Source organism: Anopheles gambiae, chromosome 2, assembly GCF_943734735.2.
Source record: "Anopheles gambiae chromosome 2, idAnoGambNW_F1_1, whole genome shotgun sequence".
Lineage (NCBI taxonomy): Eukaryota > Metazoa > Arthropoda > Insecta > Diptera > Culicidae > Anopheles > Anopheles gambiae.
The window spans coordinates 91,334,002-91,360,917 of record NC_064601.1 but is presented as its reverse complement, the minus strand read 5'-3'; the positions used below and the strand labels follow the sequence as shown (position 1 = coordinate 91,360,917).

The 26,916-nt window shown below is 44.2% G+C and overlaps 1 long non-coding RNA gene across 1 annotated transcript; it reads right to left on the bottom strand.

Annotated features, from left to right (window-relative positions):
- Nucleotides 1-5,382: 5,382 nt before the first annotated feature.
- Nucleotides 5,383-26,029, bottom strand: LOC133391778 (uncharacterized). The gene is made up of 2 exons (XR_009765247.1): nucleotides 24,849-26,029; nucleotides 5,383-5,899 (listed from the first exon to the last, which is right to left on the bottom strand). It is a non-coding gene; the product is annotated as an uncharacterized LOC133391778 (long non-coding RNA).
- Nucleotides 26,030-26,916: the final 887 nt, after the last annotated feature.

The following is a 26,916-nucleotide window of genomic DNA, read 5'->3' as shown; positions in this document are numbered from 1 at the left end:
CCATTTTCCTTTCTCGCCAATATTCAATCAACCAACTTGAATAGCCCTGGGAAGTTCGAACAGAAGTACAACAATTTGGAAAACGAGATAGATTCTTCATGAAGTAGGATATGTAATGATATAGTCCATTGTTGAGCTCTCTTGTGCTAGTGCAATTCATTAAGCAACATAAAAATCAACAGCGCTCTATTCTAAAACGGTCTCCAATAAAGCTCGCCCTACATCTCACTCTTCTCAATGAACGTACCACAAAAAAGATGCCAAACGAGACGAACGACACACATAGTTTTTTTTTTCATTATGTTTTTTGGTACCATCTTTACCATTACACGCACTATTGCAGCCCATTGGGACGTAGCAGCAGCAGCACCAGCAACCCATCGTGCTCGACAATGTCGATTTCCTCTCCGCTTGTGTCGTTCAAAATCAAGTCAAAGTAGTAGTAATCGTTCCACTTGATACTTCTTCGATCGAAAGAAAAGCGTTCTGCTATTCAACTCGTCCCGGAAGCACTTGTCGGAATGGTTTTGAATGTTGCTCCCTCCATTGTACTCCCCATTACCGTCGCTTTCAATGTCTGTCTCTGCATGCAAGCACCTCTGACAGAAGGCACCATTAAACGCAACCCTCTTGTCGAGGGAGAAAATCAGCAAACGTATGAAAAAAAGCAAGCACAAACACACTGTTCGTTGGGCGTCATTCTCATGGTCCCTTCTTCCCCCATCATGAATGGTTAAAATGGGTAACTGCTGCACTGGTGTGTGTTTATATGTTGCTGCCGAAAGCCCAAACAAGGAAGTGTTATTTGCTGTGCTGCGTAGAACAACTCAACAACCCAAAGATTGCTCCTGTTTTCCGGGGTACCCTCACCATGTTCCGGAAGGTGTGAAACACTTCTCAAACCGCCAGCTTGTCGATTGATTCCCGTCGCACCGCTCCGTCGTCGTTAGCTCACCGAAAATGCAAATAAAAACCTCAACCAATAACTCAGGGACACGGTAGGACAGTTTTATAGTGGTGGTGAGTAAAGTGAATCCCATCCCGAGACCCGCTTTTAACACTTCCTACCCAGCAGGAGGGGACGCTTTGGGGAATTCAATTTAGGGAGCTCTCTTTTGGGGTGCGTGGATTGCTTGAACTTCACAGCCGACAACGATACAGTCAAACACGCATTCGATCACGTGTTCGAGATGGAGCCAGCAACACACAGTTCGTTAGGGGGAACTTTGTGGATCTTGCGGAAAAATGACAACAAATCGAACATTGTCCCTGAAGGGTGAGTTCCGCATTTGGGACTCCTCACTACATTTTGGAGTTGGATGTGGCCTGAATTAGAAAGCGACGAAAGATGAGGAGAGGCGTTCGCCCCCCTTTCCGAAACGTAAACTGAATTAACTTCAAATTTATTCCTGATTGTGAAAGTTTGTCTTCACGGGTTTTGGGATATTTAGGGAGGGACGGCGGTCGCAGGGCTTCATTTCCAATCTCAAGCTCTAGGTACAGCTGAGTTTATAGGAGCTTATAACGTTTTCCCTTGCACACATCTTCCGACAGAGCGTTCTGGTACTTGAAAGAGAAAAAAAGCGTTGGGATTTTAGAGAACCTTCGTCGAAAGTCAAAAGCAACTCCCTGAAGAACTATATTACTTGCTCCAATATCCTTCAATATCTCACCTGCAGTGCTACACTTCTGAAGCAGTGGATAGAGCAGATAAAGGTACAGGGACGACTCGGGGAGGGTTAATCGAAGCACAATCCCCGCTCCAAATCCGAATTACTGTTCCGATATATATATATTTCCCAGGCGACAACTCGACATGCTCTCGATTGCTACATTGTTCGACGGCACCCCGCACGATCGCACCTACCAACCAGTTCCAGTTGAATGGCGCTCCAACTACAGTAGCCATCTAGGGCCCGGAGGCACGACACCACTGGCAAGGGGCCACGTTTGTGAGATTGCAATAGGGTATAAATTTAATTAAACTCACACAACACTGGGTTTGTGCCTTTGTGCCGTACTACCAACCCGACCGGTGTGTGTATGGGAATGTTTAATTGAATTTTCTTCATTAATATACAGATATGTACACACACACACACACTCACGCACGCAGACACATTCTTATCTGACGAAGATGCTTAGAAGTACAGTCTGACACTTTGGTTGCAGCTGGCCCCGCTATCGGTGCTACCAGGAGCTGGCGGTAGTTCAAACAGCCATCAACAGTAGCATGGAATGTCGACGGGTGCTGATGATTGAAAAATAACTCAATTATGATCGACACATTGTGGTGCATCGAAGGATCCGATCGGAAAGGAGGAATGCTGAGAGAGAAGGGGAGCAGACGCGTGTTCGCAATTGAAGCAGATACATACCTGCAAGCTGTGGGTTGGAAAAATATAATAAGATGTGTTGGTGGTACAGGTCCTGTTGGAAGTGGAACAGGAAAGTGGTGTTCACAGTGCAAATTCACTGCAATCTTGCTTATTGAGTTGGTTTTGATTTTGTTTCTATTATTGGAACGAAGGTATCAGTATTGATTTACATCATATTGTATATAAATTACTTGTTTTAACCTCTTTTCAACACATGATCCAAACCAGGGATGGGATTGTTGAAAAGTAATCAGCTACTTTGCTGATAAATAAGTATCGTTTAATAATAAAATCAGAATGATTAGTAACTAATGTCGATCTTTTTAATTATTAACACGTTGTTTCGCCATCCAATTGTTTGTTATTAGTTATTTTAAACTATTTTCTTTCAAATAGTACCTTGCAACCTTGTTTCGTCATTTTTATTCCGATGATTAGTGACATTAAATTAGTTACTCTTACTAGATACTATTACCAATTCCTGGCAACTACTTAATTTCGCTCTTTCCTCTTAATAATTTGCTTTGTTTAATCCGACGATAAGTTACTGACAGGAAGTTACTGTATCTTGTTACAATCTCAACAATGCTTGATTGCTACATACTTCTTAAGCTGTTCCTGGTAGTGTAAACACGCTGAACCACATTTGAGTACAATCTTCTTTAACTCAATGTGCAAAGATTTATCCGAAACTGGGATCGCTCTCTCTCGTCCTTAATGCCACTTGATGCGTAACGACATCATTTGTCATCTTACACCCCGATGGAGCCGATGGAACCGATGGAGCCTATCATTTGCATTTCCACCTGTCATCTAACCAACCCATGCTTGTTCGTGCTGTCGTCCAGCAAACACTACGGCAGGCAGCAGCCAACGGCAACAAGCTACGAGATCATTTAGGAAAATGAGTAATCGTCAGTCAAGCAAGCGACCAGCTCAACTAGATTCTCTTGACCTTGTCCATACGCCTTCACTGTACAGTGTGTCTTCGTTCAGCTTCAAAGTCATCTTTTGCAAACTATCCCGCACTATGCTAGTTCCAGGTAGCCTTTCCAAAAGGTCTAGCGCCACCCAACCCCAATGCAACTAACCCGTAGTGCGAAAGCACGCTCATGATAATCATGCAAAATTGGCACTAGACATGCCGAGCGACCGACAGCACACTGTTCCGCCCGGTAAACGGCAAAGCGAACGAAACGCAGCGAAACGAACGGACAGGCGAAATCTTTTCATGGTCAGGATCAACCGTCGTCGTCATCGTCGTCGTCGGGTGGCGCGCCATGATTAGTCCCAGTTAAGGCTCTTTCCGACAGCTTATATAAATGGCTGCGAGACGCCAAAACGTCGGTTGCGACACCCCACGACCGCTGCACGACGCCAGTTGCTGCTAGAAAGCCGCCGTCCGCCACCGTACGATAAGCAAGATGAATATGGTCCAATGCTGATGGTTACGAAGTGCAAATGGTGCTGCTTCAAGGCCTAAATGGTGATGGAACTACGGGCGGTGAACGGTGGCCTGCAAAAGGCGGACGGGCCAGTCCTAGCTGAGATATTGGATCTGTTTCGCTACGGTTTTGCGTCGGGGGACCCCTAACGATTGCCTCCGGCTAGCGGCGGGTTTTGGCCTTTGTTCTACGGAACGGAACAAAGAAGTTGGAAAAATTGGTCTGGCATATTTGACGGCTAGCATGAGCAATGGCGGTAAAAGACAAGACAAGCAACAAGGCTGTGTGGGAAATAGGTTGTAGCTGTAGTCTGTACTTTGGGGAAAATGGCTTGAATGATGGGTTGACTTGGAAAATGTCGCTACAAATTACGTACATCATGAGTCACAATTACTAATGGTTAGTAGTACTTATTAGCGCTCTATACAGGCCGGACATTGCCGTTGCCTACGAGCAATTTTGATGTATTTCTATTAACTTACTTATTAGTATTTTATGACCTTGAAAATCCCAAAAATAGTAATGAATCTGTGGATCACTTCCTGGAAACGATCGTTCCTTCCATAACGGACATAACTACTTAAAACGTCTAAAATAAACAAACCTACACCTTGTAACGCCTACCCCAAAACACTTACCAAAACCACTTACCAACAACAATGGGGCAAAGTTTAAAATCCTTATGCCCATGTTTGCGTAAAATGCTTCTGGAAGCATTCGCCTCTCTTCCCGGCATGGTCCATGCGCATCCTCACCTCCTACCCCCCCTAAATGGTAGCATAATTGAAAGTGCAAAATCCACCCGACAGTGCCCTGCTTACCTGTTGATTCCTGTGTGGTGTAAACGCGTACTACATTTACTCCCAAACCAACGTACAACCTCACACACACTGCTCAGCCGCACCCCGGTGAAAGCTTTAATCTTCCGCCCTCTTCCAAAGCCGCACGCGACCACACCGACATTTTTTGTTCTCTTTCCTCATGCAAACATCAAAAGAATGTTTGCCACGCGGTTGCTTCCGCAACGTGGCTTAGCTGCCCCGGTGGCACGAGAGGGCACGAGTGGTTGTACTGCAGTGTGGCAGAGTTGTTGTTTTTTTTCTTTCTAGAAAACGCTTATACCACGGAAAAACATTATCACGGTTGATGAGAGAAGCGAGGGCCCAAGTTGTAGTTGAAAAGAAGCGAGCATGGATTGATGGGAGAGTAGGAGCTCTTCATTGCTGCCGGTCATACACATTGCATGGAGCTAAAAGGGTACTTGGTACAAACAGCCTTGTTCTACTTGTGCTCCGTTGTAACAGCTGTGACGGATGCATGGATGCTGTTGCGATATGTTTTTCACTGTTTCTTTTCTTGGTTCTTTCAATCAAAGAATGTGGTTGATTTAAAGCATAACAATTCTACTTGTAGAGGGCATTTTTGTTTCGGTTTAGAACAGATTGATTGTATGACTTTAACGACTTTGAAAACATTTCATATAAAAATATTTATACCAATTAGATATCAGCATACTCCTTTTCGGATATTCTCTAAGTTCAGTAAATCCATCCCTCACCTTTAACTATGCTAATGGAAACATTATTTTTGCATCGCTTTATTCATCACTTTCTCTCTGCCATACATTTTATACATTCTATTTAACTTGTGTGTTTTTGTTTGCTACTAGCGAAGAACAAAACGTTTATGCGTTCTTACAATACTTTAAAACTTCAACCACAGGGGTTTTTTTTAAATCCACCTCGCTTGTTTGGCCATAGAAGTAGTCAAGGAAGTTGAGCACAGTAGTACATACTACGATGATGGAAAGAAAAGCGGAAAAGTAGCGTAACGAGTTGTGTCTAGTTTCAAATTGTCCACCTTTCCACTATCCAAAACGTGCAGCCGCATGACAAGAAGAAAGAATGTGAAAGAAAAGAAGTCATATTGGAAAGCTCGTAGTATTAAGGGGAAAGAAAATAATAAACGAATTAAAACCGTCATTTTAAACATACCTATAATGCTGTGGGCGCCAAACTGCATCAAATTTACTCTTCCTGTGGGGGTAACAATCCCCATCGTACATAGCCTCATCACCTGTAGAAAGATAGAGAGAGAGAGGGAAAACATCCTTAATCAAAACCTGTCTATTTCAAAACGACAACATTTCAACAACAAATCGCATCCCAGTAAATCACAACGCTCAACGGATACTTTCGTTTAACGCAGGCATTGCTTAATGTTGCATATTGTGTTAGCCTCGGTTTTAGTCAGACCATCAAAACGTCCCCGTTCAAGGCTTTCCGGGTGATGTTTTCTCCGAATACCGTTCATTAGCAGGTACGTTCCATCCATTCGTTCAGTCCGCGCGGGCCTAGGCTTTCCAAGGGGGAATTATCCCATTCCCTATAGACTTTTGGCTGCCTGTTGGCTATTTTCACTGCCATTAGCATTTATTTCCCCTCCCAGTAGGAAGGAATGAGCTGGAGCTGGAGTAGGAAAGTAGGGAAACGAAACGTCTGTCCTGGGTAATTCCCGGCCGCAGCAGGAAACTCGCAACCAGTGTGTGCATATTAACCGAGCGTGCTACAATTGGATGCCACTGTTGGGGGGGCAAACGGTTGATGGCGCTATGGAGGAGGTTTTTGTTTTTCACTTCAGCTTGGTGAGCCACTCTTTGCCAGCTTACCTGTGCCAGCAGATCACCATCATCATTGAAATTCATTTCCCCTGAGCAAGAGAAAGAGAGACACACACAAAGAGCAAAGAGCTTCCATTCGGATAAACCCCATGAAATCCGGTGCGCCGTGAAGCGAAAGGTTCCATAATAATCTGCCACGATAATTGTATCTACATTTTAACAACCCTTTCTCTCGCTGGCCCCATTCCCGTGGGTAGGCTTTTCCAAATGCCCGCAGCAAAATCGACAACGTCCGACAACTTGGTGCGGTGCGTTACTTGAAGTGGAAAGCCTGGGTTTTTGGGAATGCCGCACGGGTTGGTTGGGGCAAGTGGCTTAACGCTTAACGTACCGGATCCTGTATGCCACCAAAAAGGGGGGGGGGGGGGGGTGGGGGGGCATCGTATCTGATTTTAACATCGCCAAATGAGGCCAACTAGTGGTAGCGCAAAATTGTACCAGTGGTGCGTGGAACTGTTTCGCATCATAACCACAGAACGTAGGCACCACGTTTTTAAGCGCGCACCCGCGCGACCATAATGAACAGCTTTATTTGCAGCATATCCCGAAAGCGGTTGGAGAATGGATGGTATAATTCAGTGTAAATTTCACCTCAGCGCAGAATCGGAAATAATACGAATGGGTGAGATGTGCAAAAGGAATGAAATTACCAGGAGGAGTATAAAAATGCGCTACGATTTATGATGGAACAATGTAATATAATACGCGAGACCGATGGCAGGCCGTTGGGTTTTCGTGGTAATTGTAAATACTAGCACAAAAAGTTTTTATTGCGAGTTGGATGGGGCTATAATTTCATGAAACTTTTTTAATGTTAACAATATTTTCAGATTGATTTTCCGAGAATTACGTCAACGTTGTTGGGTTATTCTGTTGGTATCGGGTGCAAATAAAGATATCTTTTCACGTTCCCGTAGATTAAAATAGCAAACAATTCTGGCAATAATTTATGTGTTGCTTTTACTATAGATGTTTATAACACAAAAAGATTGAATTTCAATCAATTGTTGATGTCAGAAACGTATATTTAAATGTTTTTTTGTTGATTGTGTGTATTGTTTTACACTGAATTTCATGATTTTCTGCCTTTGATCGATGCGAAAGTTACGATAGAGGAATATTTGTTTTCATTCTTTCCCATCATACCCTAATACAGCCTCAACCCTTCATTGTGTAGCCCTCTGCAGTATTTAATTGCTGTTCAATTGGGATACATGAGCGGGAGGAAAGCTTTTGTGATTTAATAATTGTACAATCCGATGTGCCAAGCTCTGTTATACAGGGTTTCCCACGATTGGTTGGTTCCCATCAATTTTTGGTGGGTTCCCATATTTTTTTGGTGTGTTCCCACGATTTTTTGGCCGTTTCCCAGATTTGTCTAGTCCAATTGTATTGATATCCAATGGGAAAATACCAATTCATTATGGGAACGATTTTGTTAATCTAATTGTTTTGATATCCAATGGGAAAATACCAATAAATTATGGGAACGAACCAAAAATCTATTGGGTACGATCAAAAAACATGGGAACTGACCAGTAAATCGTGAGAAAAACTGTAAACGCAAATTAATTTTAATAGCAAATCAGCATTTTACTCTTAAAGATAGTATCTACAAAATGAACGGGATTGTTTCAACGATCCTACACCACTGCCAATTAATGGTGGTGTAATGCAAGAGTTACACCGCACGAACACTATCACAACGTAGCAATTTATTAATGAAACACTCACCTACTTCGTCGAACGCTCTTAATTGCATATCATCAAAGGCGGGCCCCCGGTGCAGGCTGGGCTTATTTCACTGTCAACATATCAATTAGGCAGGATCTCTTTATCAGCGTAATAACGCCCCCAGGTGGGATAGAAAAAAAAAAACGAAAGTAACAAAACACCCAGACCGGAGCATTACAGCATCGTAAACAAACAAGAACCACGACGCAACGCTTGGCATGGAACAGTATCGCAACAGACAGTAACCGAAGCTTTGTGTGTATGTATTTTTTTCTCCAAATACATATATAAAACGATTTTATGGCAGCTAATAAGGGTCTGTGTCACTATCTCTCAGGGGCAGAGTAGAACCATTTTTTCGCTTTCTTGTTTTGCTCACTGTCTCTGACGGCGAATTGTTGTAGCACACTTTGGATGCCCTTTTTTATTGTCTTGGAATATTGTTTGGCCTTCGCACGTCAGCTTTCGTTACGGATAATCAAACCTTACTTTGGGCGCATTTATGTGTGTGTGTCTGTCCTGCGAATTTATCTCATTTCTGGTGCGGAGCAAAGCAACCTGCTCGATACACCTTCCAAGAAGGCATTTTAAGGCTTTGCGCCATCGCCCATTTCACCATTTCATGGTAGATGATCGTACAGTATGCTGTTTATTTTCTTCGTGTGAGACGAAAACCCAACAACAAACTAGCAACCAGAGGAACGCTCATTCCAAGCGTTGCGTAAAGCTCTAGCCTGGTTGGTAGCCTGTTGGATAGGAAATCAAACAAACAAAAATTAATCACCTCGGTACCACCGACACTCGTGGCCAAGGTGGACGGAGGCCCAGAGTGGAAAAGTTTTTTCATCCAATAAAGCGCACGCCTTCGAAACTTAAATCCGTTTCGGTGGTGGTGGAGCCGTACACGGAAATAAAGAAAGCAAAAGTTTTCATAGCCTTACTGGGGGGAGATTTCGTTGTTTGTCTGCTTTCTTATGGGAAGGTGTGTGGGATGGTTTCTTTTTGTGTGATCAAGTGCTATGTGGGATGTGCGTTTTGCAACCAGCGTCATGTGGCGCATTTTGCTGTGGCTGGAAGGTTTTGGTGTGCAAAACCGAATTGTAAGGCTTTTTTTAGGAAATACTCGACAAAGATGATGCCTTAGTAGTGTTTCACATACATTAATTAAAATATTTGCTCGATAATTTGTCTTGGTTAAGGTAAAAAAGAAACAAACAACGAACGAAAAAGGAGAAAAAAACATTGCAAGTATAAAATATAAAATAGACAAACAAGTTTGTAAAGACGGATTAATATGTTAAAAATGAAAAGAAAAAAGAGGAAAAAATATAACGACAAAATAATTTTCGAACGATTTAAATAAATGTTGAAAAAACAATACAATATCCAAAACAAGAGTGAACAAGTAAAATAGTGAAAATAACCTCATTTTAAAACAATAAATAAAGAACAGAATTCCTATAAATACCTCAACACCTTTCCCAAAATAACAATAATAACAATAAAAAATTCACTCACACAACCTTTCTCAATCATGTTAGCGATTCACCTTCTTCAATCAATTTGCCAATTTCCTTCCGTCCCTGTATCACGCCGGGCCCTTTACCCTAACCCCGTCAATATGCGGTTCAGATCGATCTATCTGTCACCTAGCACACCTCCCTACCCCCCCCCCCCCCCCCTCCTGCTGCGTCCTTAAGAAGCAACAAACGCAAACACATACCCATTCACTTTACCGCTCAAATTCAATTGCATTTTTCAAATTTGACGCTGCCTTGCAGTCATCGTCTGCCGGTTTTCGTCATCGTGTCGAAAGGAAACATGGGAAAAAACAGGCAAATAAAAGAAGCGCACTCTACTTGCGGTTGCGACGACGTTGCGTCAATACAATTACCTTCGACAGGGTAAGAAGGTGTGGCATTACAGTAGAAAAGAGGTAAGTTGATAATGTTAAAGCTGTTTTGAGTTGATTGAATGAAGCTGATGCTTGGAAGGGAAACACAACGATTGGTAGACGGAGTGGTTCCATTAAGGATGTGTCTAGCCTTACCCAACCAAGACACTGTTGTTACCAAAACGCTACAAAATATCAAAGTCATTCCATCAAAAAGTGTGTGTGTGTGTGCGCAATAACTGCCCATCCCCCGGGGCCGAGTGCTAATGTTGCAACATCAAAACTCATCCGCTCGTCCGAATGGTAGACTGAAGTAATCAATCTTCATCAGTCGATGCTTGCAGACAGGCACAGCAAGCGTTGGCCCGTGGGCAAGGTGGTGCTGGGCTGGACACTGTACCGCAAACGGTCACCATCAATCATGCCCGGGACCTAATTTGCCGACCTCGGGTTTTCCAAATTTGCCGCTCACACTACGCAGAGGGAAAGGTCCCGTCGGACGGCAACGCGTAACAAGGACAGTTTTCCGCAAGCCTGCGGATGGATTGCGTCGCATCGTGATCGAAATGCAACGTGCACCATCAGTGCCATCGGTGCCCGTCCGGTTGCGCGTTATGAGCATGTGGCAACACACACACACACATTAGCCATACCTTTTTTGTCGTTTGATGTGCCTCGTCGCTTCGAATTGCTCGTGCAGCACACATTCCTATCGGCTCGAGTAGACGAACGGGGTTGGCATTTTGAACCGTAGATGCATTCCCGGTATTTCGAGTATTTATTCTTTTGGGCGTTGCATTTTGGGCAAAATCAAACGGCTGGATGACGCCGGGTAGCGGCGTCACGTACTGTAAACATTTACCCGACCGCTGCCGTACGTCCGCGGACGGCTTCTAATGAAAATTAAATCCTCTAATAATCTACACGGTTATGGGGCGCTTTGGGTGAAGGTAACGACGTGGACTCGGTGCAGAAGATGTACGCGTTGGAGTGATTTATTGAACGCGATAGTGCGTCGCGTGTTTGGACGTTTAATTTTGTTTGCTGTTTGACGAGCATCCCGTCAATTTCTAGTTTTATTTGAAATAGAAGAACCAGATTAGAAAGCGTACCAATGTATTTTAAGCTGTTTTTTGCTGTTTTATAGGTACTATTTAGTTAGATGATAATTAGTAGAGTATATTAAACTCTTTGAATGTTCTAAACCTTACAACACTAATGTACATTCAACCTTTATTTGTTTTATACTAGGAATCTAAGCTCAAATTTTAATAAAAGACAGCAGCAATCATGAAACGACCTAGAACAGTATTGCAAATTGGAATCACATTTAAATCCCTCGGAGCATCTGAGCACAATAGGATTTCAAGAGGACTTTCAGTAGGACTATTTCCCAATTTGAAAACCTTAAGATTGTCCAGCTATACGATTCCAATTCATACCATCTTTCAGCAGGACATATTTTTACCTTTCAACTGAGCGAACGTGGACACGTGAATGAATACTTTCATCACCATCTACATTGATTACCAACGCCAACGCCGCCGCGGGAGAAAGATCCTTTCCCATTACCTATTGGTCTGGCTGGCAAACGAAACTTTGCCGTGATGGATTAACAGATGGAAAAACACTTGCAGCAAATTCCATCACACCGGCTACTTTCCAATTCACTCATCACACTCGCTCCTTCCCCTTCCTCCCACTGGATTGTCTAACAACTCATAAACGCCGAACGGAACTTCGTTTGTGCCGGACTTTGTGCGTCCTGCAGCGCGTCCTGCACTGATCTGGATGGCTGGAACTGGGGGCAAAAAGAAAGTATGAAATACGGGAGCAAAGCGTAAAATATTCACCACCCAGCGTGAGCGAACGGTGCCCGTAAGTTTGTGCTGCATGGACTTCTTCTTGAGCACGTTTGATAAGACGGGCATCCCATCTTAGCGTTGGTTGGCGATTCTTTTCCATTAACATCGTTCCCTTTCTGCATTTTTGTTTTTTTTTTATTGCTGATACATTTTGCTACCCTCTATACTCTTACGATGAAACGAAACACTACGAAGAGCACGCGAAAAAAGGTAACCAATTTTTGTTGCAAATGAATATTCAAACTTTCAATGCTTTGAGGTGCGCGTTGGAGGTTTTCCTTTTTTTTTGCTTTCAAAGAAACGATAAAAAGGGACAAAATGAAAAAGGATTAAATAACAGAAGAACATATTATGCTAGCTTATGGGAAAGGTAAGACGTTATCAAAGCCGTGGTGCAAGACGACCGTAGCAAACGACCTGCGCGTGTCGCAGTGGGATCGTATAATGTTACTCGCGTGCAATGAAATAAAGTGGCCCGGGTTCTTTTTCCTATAAGAACGCTTTTCCATTGCAAACTTAATAACTTTTTTACTTTATTTTGTGACAAAAAAAAAATGATTAAATAGTATTCCAATTGCCGACGGAGAATTTCAATCATCATTATTCCATTGGTTTGATTGATGCTCAATTTTTGGAGGTATTTCCTCTCTCTCTATATATACACACACATAGACACACTATATGGCCACTCAATCATTGCTTATTTTACTTGCCAGAGCACGAAATATGAGCCGCGCGGCCCATTGATCGACAGTAATTGAGTCTCCCGCGCTCGAATTCGAAACAATGCCGCCCGAAAACTGGTACCGATTTATCAAACCCGCGATGGGTAAAGAAGTCGAGTCATGTTCCATTGATTGACGAGTGTTTCGTATTATCTGATTATCTGCCGTCCGAGATATTTGTGATTTCGGAAAGACCGGGAGGCACCGTTTTAACTCCCATCGCTCCGAAACTTCCGCTCCCGCGCGCTCCCAACAACACAATGGGTCGTCTGGCAAGTGAAATAAATCATTCCCTACAGCTCACCAAAGTTTGGACGCTGTGGTTGTGCACCTCAATCAAGTACGACACATCGTGTTGGGCGTGCCCCGCGCACTGTGTGCGATAGCTTTAATAAATAGTATAAATCAATACAAAAGTTAAACCCACCGCCACCAAACCGCCAACCGTGCGCTCCGGCCACAAGGTACTGTGGCGGTAGTTTGCGCAAGATGGATGACGCTCATCATCATCGTCTTCATCATCGTTTTCGATAATATTTTGCTCCTCATTTCCCTCGCTGTTTCTGGTTGGGTGCCGCCTTTCGTTGGAAATTAAATGAAGCACGAGAAAGTTAAGAAAAGCAATATTTCAAAGAATCGTTGCAGATGTCATTATGGAGTTTTTATTTATTTGGTTGACTAGACCATGAAATGATTTGTGTGTGTGTGTTTTTTTGAGGTCTTTCTCCTTCGCTCCCGAAAACTGTACCATGAAGTATCTTTGGAAAATGTTGCCGTTACATGTTGTTGTCAATGAGTAAATTGACATATATGCAAAAACATGTATTTCATGTTTTCCATGTTATGCAGTTACCCAGCAAACGACTTCACAACACACCCGGTATGGGCTCAAAAAGTTCATATGAACTAATACCTACATCAATTAATTACTAATAGCAATTCTCATTGATTTCTTATATGATCTATGATATTGTTCTCTTATATTGAAAACTAACCCATTTAATGAATCAATAATCAGCATCAGCAGCACTTTGCTTAATCAACAAAATCAACACAATCTCTGCCCTGTCCTCCCCTTGTTTTCATCTATTCCTATCACTCGCTCATCCAATCATCAGCTATGTGTGCTGACAAGTATTGTGTGTATGTAGCAAATGGCAAATGGCTTCGCAAAGCTCCTGTACACGAAAGTAATTGAAAATGTATTTTTAATTAAAACCAGTCACACTTGTTTGTACAAAAGTTTGATTAAATCGTTCGGCGGAGCGAAAGGGCCCATTTTCAAATCATTTCCACCCTACCGCGTATTTTTCCATAAAGCTCGCCCCCGATTGTGTCGATTGTTTTGTGCTATATTTTGCCCTGCTTTTTCCCCCCAAGTATGAAACTGTCTTGCAGAGTTTGTTCGTTGAATGGCCAAAATGGAAAGTGGTGACCATTGGGTGGCTGCCGGTACGATGCCCGATTTGGAAAAACACTCTTCACTTCACCTCTCCCTCTCTCGGTTCACGCGACCCAGCTGCAGTTGCAATTTGGTGTTGATGGTGTGTGTGTGTCTGTGTTTGCAGCGAGTGCAAGTAGCGAGAAAATTCCGCCGTAACCGTTTGCAGCTGAAATATTCAACTTTTGCTTGTTAGCATAAAATAACCATTTTGATTATTCCTGCAATTGTGCGGGGAAGCGGGTGGATGGTGAAAAAATACCGAAATTTTATGGCCAAACGACCAGCAGCAGCGGCGGTGGCAGCGCTGCCAATAGCAGTAACGAACGAAGCTTGGTTAACCGAGCCTGAAAACTCGTCCGGAGCAACCAAGCACAGCCGAGCGGTGCAGCCGAGTGGTTAAACGGGGCGCAAATGGCGCGGCTTCGGGTGTCGTTCTCGGCGCTCGGTGCAGGAAGAAATGGTCTTCTGGACCACCGTACTTTACGAATTGCATTTGGAAAGTGTTTTGTTGCAAAATGGTTCGAAAGTGTTCTGTACAAAAAATCTTCCCATTTCTTTTATGCGTTTTGTGAGCAATGTAAGCAGCACTTTTTCAATGTTTATTGATTGTTGTTTTGGGGCTGTGTATTCGAAAAGAGATTCCATTGCTTGAAAAATCTCTTTCTTTGGATCGTCACACGGAATGTGATGAAAGCGAGCTCGGTAGAGTTCTTGCTATGAACATATTACATTCATTCTCCGAATAGTCTGTCTCGACGCAATTGCTTTATAGCTTTCGGAATTTTAATCTTCTAATTCAATCTAAAAGCAATAACTTCTTCATTGGTGCGTTTGACGCCAGCATAATCCACATCCTTCACACATAATAATCTAGGAAGCTTCCAAGCACAGTTCATTCGAAACCGATGCATTAAATAGCTAATAAAATATGCTGCCAGCTCAACTACAAGCCTCATCAATCAGCCAACTTTCGAGCGAAACGCTGCCAAACCAACGCATTAACACAACCATTCAATAAAGCGTCCCGCGTAAGAAGAGCGATTTTCGTCCACCCATGGAGGCGCCCGGTCGTTCATTACCAAAACCCTCCAGCAAACAGCGCGGCCAGTACGCCGAAACTCGTGGCCCGAAAATGGGCAAATAAAACCATCATCATCGCGTGGCATCGTGGTGGCCTGCTAAACATCACTTTACACTTCATTCTGGCCCGAACCGCCTGTTGCTGTGCAGATCCGTTCCATCCGGCCGACTTTTGGGTCGACTTTTCCGACTTCGGCCGCCTCCGCCTGCGAGCATTAGGCGGTGCGGTGTAATCATTGATGGGAGATTGGCAAAACTTGACTCGGGCCCAAGCAAGATGACTAATTTCCCGTAGGCCGAGCCGCACTGCTTCAATGAGACCAGTGCCGCATTTTAGCGGCGAAACAGCGACAGTTGGCGAGAAAGTTTCACCATCGTCAAACTTTACAACTACCCCCGGTTGTTGTGGGTACATCCCATCGTAGTACAAAACCACCACTATCTCGATCGAAACCGATAAACTTTCCGCTTTCTGCAGCGCTCTCAAACATGTCTCCACTTCGCTTTTTCTACACTGCACGGCGAGGTCGAGATTGAGAACACAAAGGGCGTCTTACGCCTATTCTTATTGGGTTCTGCGGAGTCTTCTGCTGTACCAGTGCGTTACTGGTGCGTTAATATGCACGTTCTCGTTTAACCAGTCCATCACAAGCGTCAGAGCAGCGCGCGGCTTGGACGTTTCTCGAGGACGTAACCTAATTGCAAAGTTTTACCGGCAAAGGATAGGCTTGGGAAAAAGGGATAAAGTTTTTCTTCCTGGTCCGTAGCGTTTATCAGCATCCTGAGAGCATTTTTAGGACCGTTGTTTTAAGAGCATTCGTTCGTCGTTTGAGCAGAGACCGAGGGCGACAGGGTGATACATTGGAAAACGGTGTTGATCAATGTATATAGTCTAACAAGAATCTTAATGGAGATTCTGTTAAATAAACAAAAATCCTGTTGTGGTATTTTTCATCTGTTTTGGGACTGTTTTTCTAATTTACTCGAAATTTTATTTTTAAAAATTGAACCCTATAGATTATTAGTTTATTTTAAGTTTGATGCACATTTACTAAAGGTATTAAAAAATAAATAAAAAAAATCCAAACCAAATAAAATCTAACTTTCTCTACACCCTGTACGAACTGGGACAAAAAACACCACAGGAAAGAAACAAAGTGGATGTGAATGGATTAAAGCAAATGTTTCTTTCCCCACGCTTTCCCGGGTGTTTTCCGAGCTGGGGCAGTGGGAGTGCAATTTGTATTTTGTTGTTTAAATTTTGCTCTCCACCATTTTCTTCCATTCTACATCCCAGACCCACTTACTTACACCCAAACGAAAAGCAAAAAACTCCGCACCCCGAAGGGAAGACAACTGGAGTAAGAAATTTGTTGCCCATCCGACCCATTTCCCCTCCTTGCGGGGTGCCTGCCCCTATATATTCCCTACTGCGAATCCTCTCATCATTTCATTTCCATATTGATCCCATCATCACAAGGCCCCGAAATGTTGTTACTTCTTTCCTTTAAAACCAAAAAAGAGGACAGAAAAGTTGACCCGATTTCCGCACCCGAAGACTCTCACGGGGTTGTGTTAGCCCGTGTGGCCCGTCTGGGCCAGGGTGCGGGATTATTTTCGGTACCATTTGCGTTGTTGCCTAGTTAAAGTATTTTTAGCGCAGCGCTGAAGACAGCGCAAACTTCGTTGCTCTAGCAAGCCTACTTTGGTTTGGTATAAAATTTCAATATCGCCTTCTATTTTAGCATCCTTCCATGGGCTGAGCAAATTGAGCTTTTTCAACGCGCAAATGCATGAGCGAATGTGTGTATGTGTCGGTCGAGATATGTATATGCTAATGTAGAGGAAAATTATTATTTGTCCTCTTTCTCTCTCTCTTTGACGGTTGTTTGTTTCGATGTGAAATGCGTTTGTGCGTTTGTGACCCTGGGAGAAAGCTCGCTTGGTTTAGCATTTTCTCCCAATGGAGACGCCTGGTGTGTCTACGTTCGAGCGTGCTTACTTGCGTGCGTGCGTATGAAATTCGATATTTTTTCCAAAGAAATATGCCGCTATTGGTTGGCCATTATTTGCAGTGCCTATCATAGCGCCACTCGCATGTGAAATGATTGGGGGGGGGGAAATGTTAAATTATGTAGACCTCATGCCCTACCGTACACACAAACTCACACTCACCATTCTTAGAGAGTTTCGTTAAAATTTGCCAACTCGCAACTGGTGTGTGTGTGTGTTTTTTACAATTTATTTTCTCCTCTGCCTCTATCTTTTAGGCATAAATAACAACATCAGGTGCTTTTTCCACCCGGACCGGGTTTTGCTCTATACGTGTGCCAGCCAAGAACGTTCTCCGTCTAGCTTCCATGTGTGTGTTTGTGTGTGTGTCTGTATGCTTGTATTTTATTCCGTACCGACTACACATATGGTTGGTGTTAAATTTATAGCCTTATGGTGTGCACAGCACAACACGACCCGCTCGAATACCTGGGCTGCTTCGGAGAAACTAGGAGCGGCTGGTGCGAAAACGACCGGAAAACCGAAACTTTCCACAGCTTCATAGCCTTTGGCTAGTTTTCTTAAGGATATGTGATCCCCATGCATAAGACACCACCACCCAGCGAGCGGGTCGAGCAGTTGCCACCTTGTGCACCTTTTCCTTTGGCGGATAATAATAAGGAACGACGACGCCAGGATAATAAAACATAACATCTTTAATCTTTACCGGAGCTTACACACAACGGGAAAGGCCCCCGGGTTCGGCCCGCTGTCATGCCGGATAAGCCCGTCGGCTATGCGCGGATGTAAGTATAGGGTATTAAAACACAACAATCTCACAACAACAATGGGAGAGGACTGGGAGAGCGTCTTTGGTGAAGTTGAGCGGGGAGCGGGGTTTTGTGGATCTTTTATTCTACACCACGAGCACGGGGTATCAAAACCGAGGTGCTCTTGCTGTCTGTACAGGTTGAGACGAGCACGAGCTACCGAGCACAATGTAACCGGAGAACAATAAGGCCTCGCCTACCCACTTTGCAGTAGCAGCAGCAGCAGCAGCAGTAGCATCCTCGACTGAGCCGTGCTGTGGGTAGATTGTTTTACATGTTACATCGCCCAACGTGCATGCATCATTTTATTCTGCCCTGGCGTATCATCATCCCCTCACAAAGGGGAGGGGAGGATGTGCAAATAGGCATCCTAAATTTGCTTTGGTTCGAGGAAAATTACAATTGTTGGGTTCATTTTGTTTGCCTTTCATTTGCACATGTGCGCCCGGGCCCGTGCCGTGGCATTTTGAACGAGCGTGGTTGGGCGGATCGGCAGTATGACATTCAAGCTTGAGTGGATATTCTAAAATGTGGTAAAGTATGTGTGAAATTTATGGATATTGATATCGACATGACATTGAGCTTTGTTTGAATGTTTTCAAAAAATACTCATGAGGCAATATACTAAAAGCTTGACTGATTTTTGGTAAATCTTGTTCAACCTTTATTATTGCTACATTATTGATTTACTATTGGAATTGATCTCTAGATGTAGTTTGTTCAAATTCAAATCAAGAGCAAAAAAGCTTGTTAGAAAAGGTGATCATGCCTTTGTTCCTGCATCAATCAACTGAACGTACTAAACCAACATGATCGTGAATTAAAAACAAATTAGGATGTTCATGTGCCATGAAAAAACAAGCAATAATAGCAACCTTAAGTACACAGTTTCCTTACGCGCGCTTTCTCGAATGAAAGTCCGCCCCAACCAACCTCGTCCCCGTCATCATTGCCATTGCATTAATCCACCACGAGCATTAAATAAATGATTTCGCTATTATAGCCTTTTTTGCTGCTGCTGCTTCCTCCAACTCCATCAACCATTCGGCTGCAAGTCATTCCGATGAGTGGTATATAATTAGCCCATTAAACGATGCTTCCATCCATTCGTGCAGGAATTAATTACCCTCTCCCCGCGCCTCCCGCGTGCCTAGTGATGGCATCCGCCTTCACGGCACGTAATGTTCCGGCCCACTTTCTTTCCGGAAAGAGTGAGAAAGGCAGCCCCAAAGTGGAACGTCGTATTGCGTCGGGACAATCATGCCCGCTGGTGGAAGATAGTGATTTCTTCGAAGTTTGTCATATTAATAAAGCGGGGCATGTGTCACACATATTACATTTTGAGTGTCATCCATTGATAAGGGATGAGTGGCGTATGACTAAAGGATTGTTGTGAGTGGTTGCCGAGCCACTGTACCACTATGCAGTGAAAGTAAATGCTCACATCATAACATTTCTATCAAATTGCACCTTTCTATCGCACATGCACATGGCTGCTTCTGTTCCCGTAACATGCTGGAACCAATTAGCTGATAAATAGTGAAATTAATAACCGACCAACACCATCGATCGACCGAGCTGGCCAAACGTTCAGCTTCATTTGCTACAGAAAGAGAGAGATGAGAGAGAGAGAGAGAGAGAGAGAGAGAGAGAGAGAGAGAGAGAGAGAGAGAGAGAGAGAGAGAGAATGGTGCTACCGAACGATGTTGATGGTGCCGAACGACCGCCATTCAATGGCAATTTTGTAGCCATGGTGAAATGGAATTGAGCAGAAAGCCACTTCATTAGTAGCCAAGTGATCACTCGAAGTAAAATGTGCCTGTGGGCGACATTCGCTAAGTGCCACAAGCTGTTAGTGGCGGTAAAGTCACCAACCGTTGAGGTTAAGGTACAATTTTATAGCCGATTTTTGTAGTATTAACATTTTCAGTAATATTTACTTAATATGTTGAACGTGCTGGCATACAATATTTTAATTAGAAAAGGTAAGTTATCGATATTACAGCAGTTAGTTGAGTTAAGGAAATTAAGACGCCTGAAAGTATGCAATCACAGGCTTTTTTAATGTGTTGTAAAATACCACCCAAAAAATAATAATTTTAATATAAAACGTAATAATTTCTACCTCAAAAGTCCATTTCTATCGAACTGGACCGCAAAAAACCGACTTCAAACCTGTAAATATTTGCCCTCCATTGCACTTCCAAATGGAACCTATTAAGAGAAAATATATTCCATTGTTACACAAAATATGCTCAAAACGACGTACGAATCTGCTTAATTTAATGTAAGAAATGGTGTTCTTTAAACACCATCGTGACTTGCAGAGACTCAACTTAAACGAGCATCATCTGGGCAACGGGCAGCAACTTCAGAACACCAGTTAATAACAACCAGAAACCACTCACAGAAACACCACCCAACACCACCACTAGACTAGGGATGGTTGTAAAAATAAGCCACAGCTTCTTATTTTCTTTAAATTAAAATTATGAATCGATAATATAATTACACCTCCACGGCACGGCGGCTGCCGAGAGCTAAGCGAGCACTCCGGAAAGAAGCAAACGGCGGCAGACCAAACGAACGGCAGCGTGGGGTGTTGTACGCCGGTGCTGGCTGCGTGGTCGGTCGCGTAGAGAAATTCAATTACGGGCTCTATTCGCCTACTCTGCGCTGGTCGCGGCGTAGCAAAACAACATCGCCCGTCCCGGACTGCCACAGGACGATGACGACGAGTCTCCGGGTTGGTCTCTTCCCGCCCGACAGCTGACGAAGGCGACGTGTGTGCTTTTGTTTTCAGGCGTACGCGCGCTCGCCAAAGTCTTCCACGATGCTCTCAAGAAAATGCACGCAGCAGACTCGCCGGTATGGTTGTTCGTTTTTCACCCATTTCCCCGTTTGTAGTGGGGTAGTGGCACTGACGAGAAAATATGCTCGTTTTGAAGAAGGTGGAAAAACAAAACCCATTCAAGCGGCGTTGGTCGGGCTTCACCAAATCAAAACGCTGCGTTGGGCGGAACGCTTTGTTGTCTTTCGATTTTGTAGCGCCATCGCGGGGTGCCTGAACCTAACCGCAAGTTGTGTGTGAACGCTGCATGAAGAAAATCACATCACTGTTGCATCATCTGGTGCCCGGTGCCGGTTAGTGCGGGTTAGCTCGAAGACGGATCCGCTGCAGGAGAGCTAGTAATTGCTTGCGTTCCTCGTCTGCTGGGTCGTACCGAGTAGATGGTGGTTCCACCGTTGGAGGTGAAAACAACGGAGTTCAAAATGAGATTTCTTCCCTCTTTTTTTCAAACCCCTTTTTTGCTTCCCTTTTTGCATGTCGGGAAAGTCGATGCGAGATTTATACGTTCGCTGCTTTATGATGATGGATGAGAGTGTTGGAAGAATCATACGTGTTTTTTATGTGTTTTCGTGTGCGTTATTTCAACCTCCACATGGGAATGAAATTCAATCAAACCGAAAAAAAAATTAATAAAAGTTTTGCTTTTCACAAAACATAATTTCTCCTACAGGATTGTTGTGTGCAAATTTGTCATAACGGAATGAAATGGTTTTATGCGGGCAGCAAATAATTACTAAAACAGAGGAAAAAACACCCAACGAATCGGAATGTTAGCCGTCTGAGCTTGAGTATTTAAAAAGGCAAGCTCGAAGGTAAGTTTTTTCCTCAACATCAACGACAAAAAGTGAGAACAAATCAACCAGATGCTTGTGCAAAAAAAAATAAAGGACCAGCAAAAACACAAACCTTTTGATGTGAAAGAAACATGGCACGAAGCGACTTTGTGTGCCGCTTGCTTTCGACCGCTTCCAAACCGTACCAACCGGAGGCACAGGAAAAAAGGCAAACAAAATAAAACAATATTACCAGCATGAGATGAGAAAAATGTCAATTGAAAGTAACGATTGCGAAACGTCCGGTGCGGCCAGACCCAGGCGCAACGGGAATGTGCCGAGTGCGAAAGCGAGAACCGTGAAGGAAAAATTATTCCCAAGTGCCATCTTACCGGACACACACACACACACACACACAAACACACCTCCCAATGCCGACGGTTTAATTATTCGTAATGGTGGGAAAGCCAGCAAACAAAAAAACCAGGACGCCACACAAACACAAAGGTACAGCAGGAGGGAGGTAAATGACACGGTTGGCAGTTTTTCTTTTCGTATTTTGTCGTTGTTAGGGAGTTATTTTCTGTGCCACCCCATGGTTTCTCTCGGGTGTCATTCACGCCACGCTTTGGCCCCAGGGCTCCGTTGCTCGCAGTCCGACAGGGAAGTAAGAAATTAAATCCATTAATGATCACTTGCGGTGCATAACGAATGAAGCTGCCGGAGGTTGGTGGATGGGAATGGATGGCCATTGAAGCGAATGTTTGCTGTACCGTCGTTTTTTCACTGTTGATTTAGTGCTGGTTGGTTTTGGACGCACAGGAGTTTAATGAGAGCGAAAGCAATGGTCTGGATTGTTGGCTTGATTTTTAGGAATGTTAAAAATCCCCTTGAGTTGAAGGAATAGCTAGTAAGCGTTAGAGCATATAGAGGGAGCCACCACGAGAAGCGATAACGTCATGTCATGTTCATACTTCCGAACAATTAAATCAGGGATACGATGATTGATTTATTTAAAAAGAAGATCTAATAATATCGAACCTTAAAAATTAATGTACTACATTTATGTATATTATACTTCAAAGACACTCAAGAGGATTTATGCATTATAATAAAAAGGTCAACCTCCCACTTCGCCAGAAAAACCCTGAATTGCCCCGTTGGCTTCAACCCGTGAGCAGTTGAGAGCAACCTTATTAAATCTTAATCGAAGCAAATGGGATGCCGCTTTAGGGCTAGAAGGCCTTCCCAAGCTTCGACTTAGTGGCGCCGTGCCCTTTTAAAATCTAAAAATTAAGTTATCTCTAAACTGATTTACCCATAGTGTGTGTGTATGCGTGTGTGTGTGGATCACAAGTACTCTCAGAGGAAGCACTCTCGCAAATGAGGCCAATCTGCTGCCGCACCCGACAACGGACGACAAGGCGTACACGTGCGAGCACACTCCAAACACGATTGCGTATTGCTGATCATCCTCCACATCATCATCGTTATACTCGAGACGTTACGTTCACTCTACATTTAAATCTAATAAATCACATTTCTTTTTTCTTCCATATCTCTTTCTCTCTCTCTCCTGGCTCCGTAATACAAAGTCGTTGTTCTTGAGCATGTTTGCATATTTTAAACAAAAAACTGTTCTTCTCCTTCAACATCTGCATAGGAACCCCCTTCCCCCTATGACACACGTAAAGGTGAGAAAACGCATCGCGCCACGCTGCAGATCGATCGTGCAGTGCTACAGCAGATCGACGGCACTAAGAAGCCAACGACGAGACGTTCCATTCCTTTCCCAATAAGACGCTCTTCGTTAGCACTTGCATCCCTGCCAGTGGAAGGGGGACACGGGCCTGGAAGAACGAAATTGATTTTATGCAAATTGTTATTGCTGCAGCACTTCATTCCGAGCGCTGCGAGAAAAAGTTGGCCTAGCAGTGTTTGGCAACTAGCCCGTTTGTGCTGCTGCTGGTGGTGCTGCTAGTGCTGCTGCCGAAAAGGCTAAGACAGGAAATGATTTTAGATAACAGTAATCAGAAAAATGATGCCGTTTTGGTGATTAAAATCTCCGGGCAAATGCTCAAACTGTGGCCCTCAAGGTGTTGTAGCAAGGTGAAATATTGACGGGAAAATGAATGTCGTTGGGATCTTTTCCACACCGACAACGCGTTTGGAATACGACCAGAGGATACATGGTCTAAAAGAGCGTGGAGTGGATGTGTTTTACTTTGTAGGAAAATGTCATCAGAAAGTTTATCTTGCATGTTCGCAGACCCCAGACCCTGTCCTGTGTCTACACTGGCGTCTGTGGGAGTTTGTGCTGTATGCACAAGAGTAATATTATTTCTAAACTTAACCGGTACTTCACCGTCCCATTCTGTACAAATTGGACCAGAACGAAGTCGAAAGCGTCGAGTCGCACGTATATGTACGTGTCACGCGTTGTCGAACGAATGAGTCGAAGAAAGAAATAAGAGGTGCTTCTGCTGCCTTCATTTATTTACGACACGCCGCTCTAAGGGAGGAAAAGCTCGTCAAACGACGAGTAAAGAAGGGCAGAGGGTATGGATCTGTTTGGTAGTACCCAATTTGAATAACGTACATACACTACCCAGACAGTCCTATCAGACATTCAAACACACACACACACACACACACACACACATTCGTACGCTTGGAATTCTTATTGAGCATTTCGTACGAAAAGATCTAACGTGAGTTGGAAGTATCATTGAAGCGGGTCCGCTGATCCTCCCGGGCTCCATCGCCAATAACCTTCAAAATCAACTGAAAAGGAATCGAAGCAACCCACGTACCATGCCATCGAACCGAAACGTCAAACGGGAGGAAGAACGGAGCGAGAACACAACCGTCACAACACATGTGTCTGGCTGGCGTGCGGATGGAAGGATGTGTGTGGCTTTTCGTTCCAATCAGAGTTGAATTCAAGCGAACTTTAGTGTCGATAACCCACCCGAAGAATCAACTTGAAGACATACAGAGTGTGCTTTTTTGCATACACAAGAAAAACACAACACGCTGCGAAGAGAAGCGCACTCGGTAAGAGGCACGAGAACCAATCTTCTTGGTTTAATTATTTCCCCCAACCCCCTACCAGACGGGGGGTGGGGGGCTTAACGGTACGTTATTGTCAACTTACTGCCTTTTATGAAAAGTTGCCTCCATTTGCAGGGTGCGGTTGGGCCAGTCGGGATGTTTTGTGCGCCGCTGCTATCACGCCTGGTGTAGGAGCTTGTGGAACAGCAGCTTGGCCACCGTGCCCCAGCCGCCTGTGCGCGTATGCTCTTCCGAGGTGGTCGTTGCGGTGGCGGCGACACTACACGACCCGGCACAGACACACTTGATCCACGTCCTTAGGCAGGCAGTCCAGCGTGGTGATGGTGGTGGTGGTGCTGACGAAGGAGGGACTGACGTTGAGGAAGGGCTGCCCTCCTCCCGTTTGCGCCGATGCTTGCGGAGCCGGGCCACCAACCGTTGGGAGAATATTTGGCACACATTTCGGCAACCGTCCGAGGCAAACAGTAGAAAGATAAACATTGTCCCGTCTACCTTCCAGTCGGAGGGGGGGAGTGGAGTCAAGAAGGGTGTGTGAACAAACACCGCTTAAGCAAACGCAGCCAAAACCGGGTCTGATGGATAATTTGACACTGTGTTTAATTTTTCTCTCCCTCACACACACACACAAACACTTCTTATAACGTTGATGGTTTGCCCTCCCAACGGGGAGAAAGAACTTTTGTGTGTCCTGAACTTTGACCCAACTTCTGGAAGGACACTTCAACGTAAGAATTGACTACGGCATGATCGTTCCACACTCCGCACCGGAGTTGATGTCCTTCACATGTTGAAGCACTTGCTTTTTAAAGGTCACGTTTATCACACACACGCACACACACTTTAACCACCCAACAGGCAGGCACGTCTGTTCCGTTCGGGCGCGGGGTGTAGGTTAAAATTTTGGTGCTGCGAGGCAAACAAACAACAACAAAAAAACAGCACGCCAATCCCAGCACAGCAGCACACGTCTCTCATCCGTTCTGGGCTATTTCTCAAACTCGAATGGTTGCGTCACACAGCATGACACCGTCGCGCGGATCCATACGGCGGTTCGTGTCCGTCCGTGCGCTCTGCTGTGTGATGGCGGATGTTGCGAAACATGATGGCCGATGGCGGTGGAAGTTTTCCGGTGAACTTTGAATGAACCCATCCGTCCGCCAGAGCAGAGAGTGGGGCCTTGATCACTCTCTCGCTCCTGGTTCCGGTTCTCGTGGCGTTCGTAGCAGCGTTCGGATGAACTCCGCGTTTAATAGAGCTCATCAATTTGCGTAGCGCTTCCTACAAGTGGTGGCTGATGTCGCCACCGGAAAGCACGTGCATGCAAAGCTGTATTGCCGGCGCAGGAGGGACGGTCGAGCGCGTGCGCGTGTTTATGTTTTGACTGGTCCTTTGAACCTGAACTCTGGAATACATGCACACTCGCACACGCATATGGAGACGCCACAATCGAATGTCTGAAGCTTGGTTCCTTGGTGTGCTTCGTTATCTTTGACCCTACAGTGTCTCCCTCTTTCCCCAACCAACAACAACAAAAAAAGGTAACGAAAAAGCATCCAGAGCCCATCTCAAAGCCCGTTATGGGCAAAGATTATGGGTTATGTTGAACATACACCATAGTGGCGCGATAAAAGCGGTCGCCCCGTCGTATCTCTCTGACAGCTTCGCACCGGAAGTAATGTGATTTACTTTTATGACACGTACGCACCTTATCATATGGCCTAAATGGGCTATTTTGTCATTTTTTATCGTAATTTGATGAGGGTTTGGTGGGTTGGGAGAACCCCGTGCGGCAACCCAATGCTGCACGGAAAGCTGTTCCGTGCGAATTAGCATGTTGAGGGGAAGTGGAGGTGGGATCCGATGCGCTGTGGGTTTCGGTTCTAAGGAAACACTTGACACCATGTGGTGGAAAATTTATGTGACATCGTTAAAATTATCGAACGAGCTTAAGGTGTATCGTTGCTGGTGTGTGTGTGTGAGAGAGATACTTAATCTTTGTTGCTTGTCTCGATGGTGCGATCGATAAAATGAGATAAAAATTACATAAATTACTAAAATTATGTAAAAAAAATCGATTTTGGACACATGCTGTATTTAAAAGTTAAATGTTGAATGAAAATGTTGAAATTTAATCTTTTTTCCAATGGTTT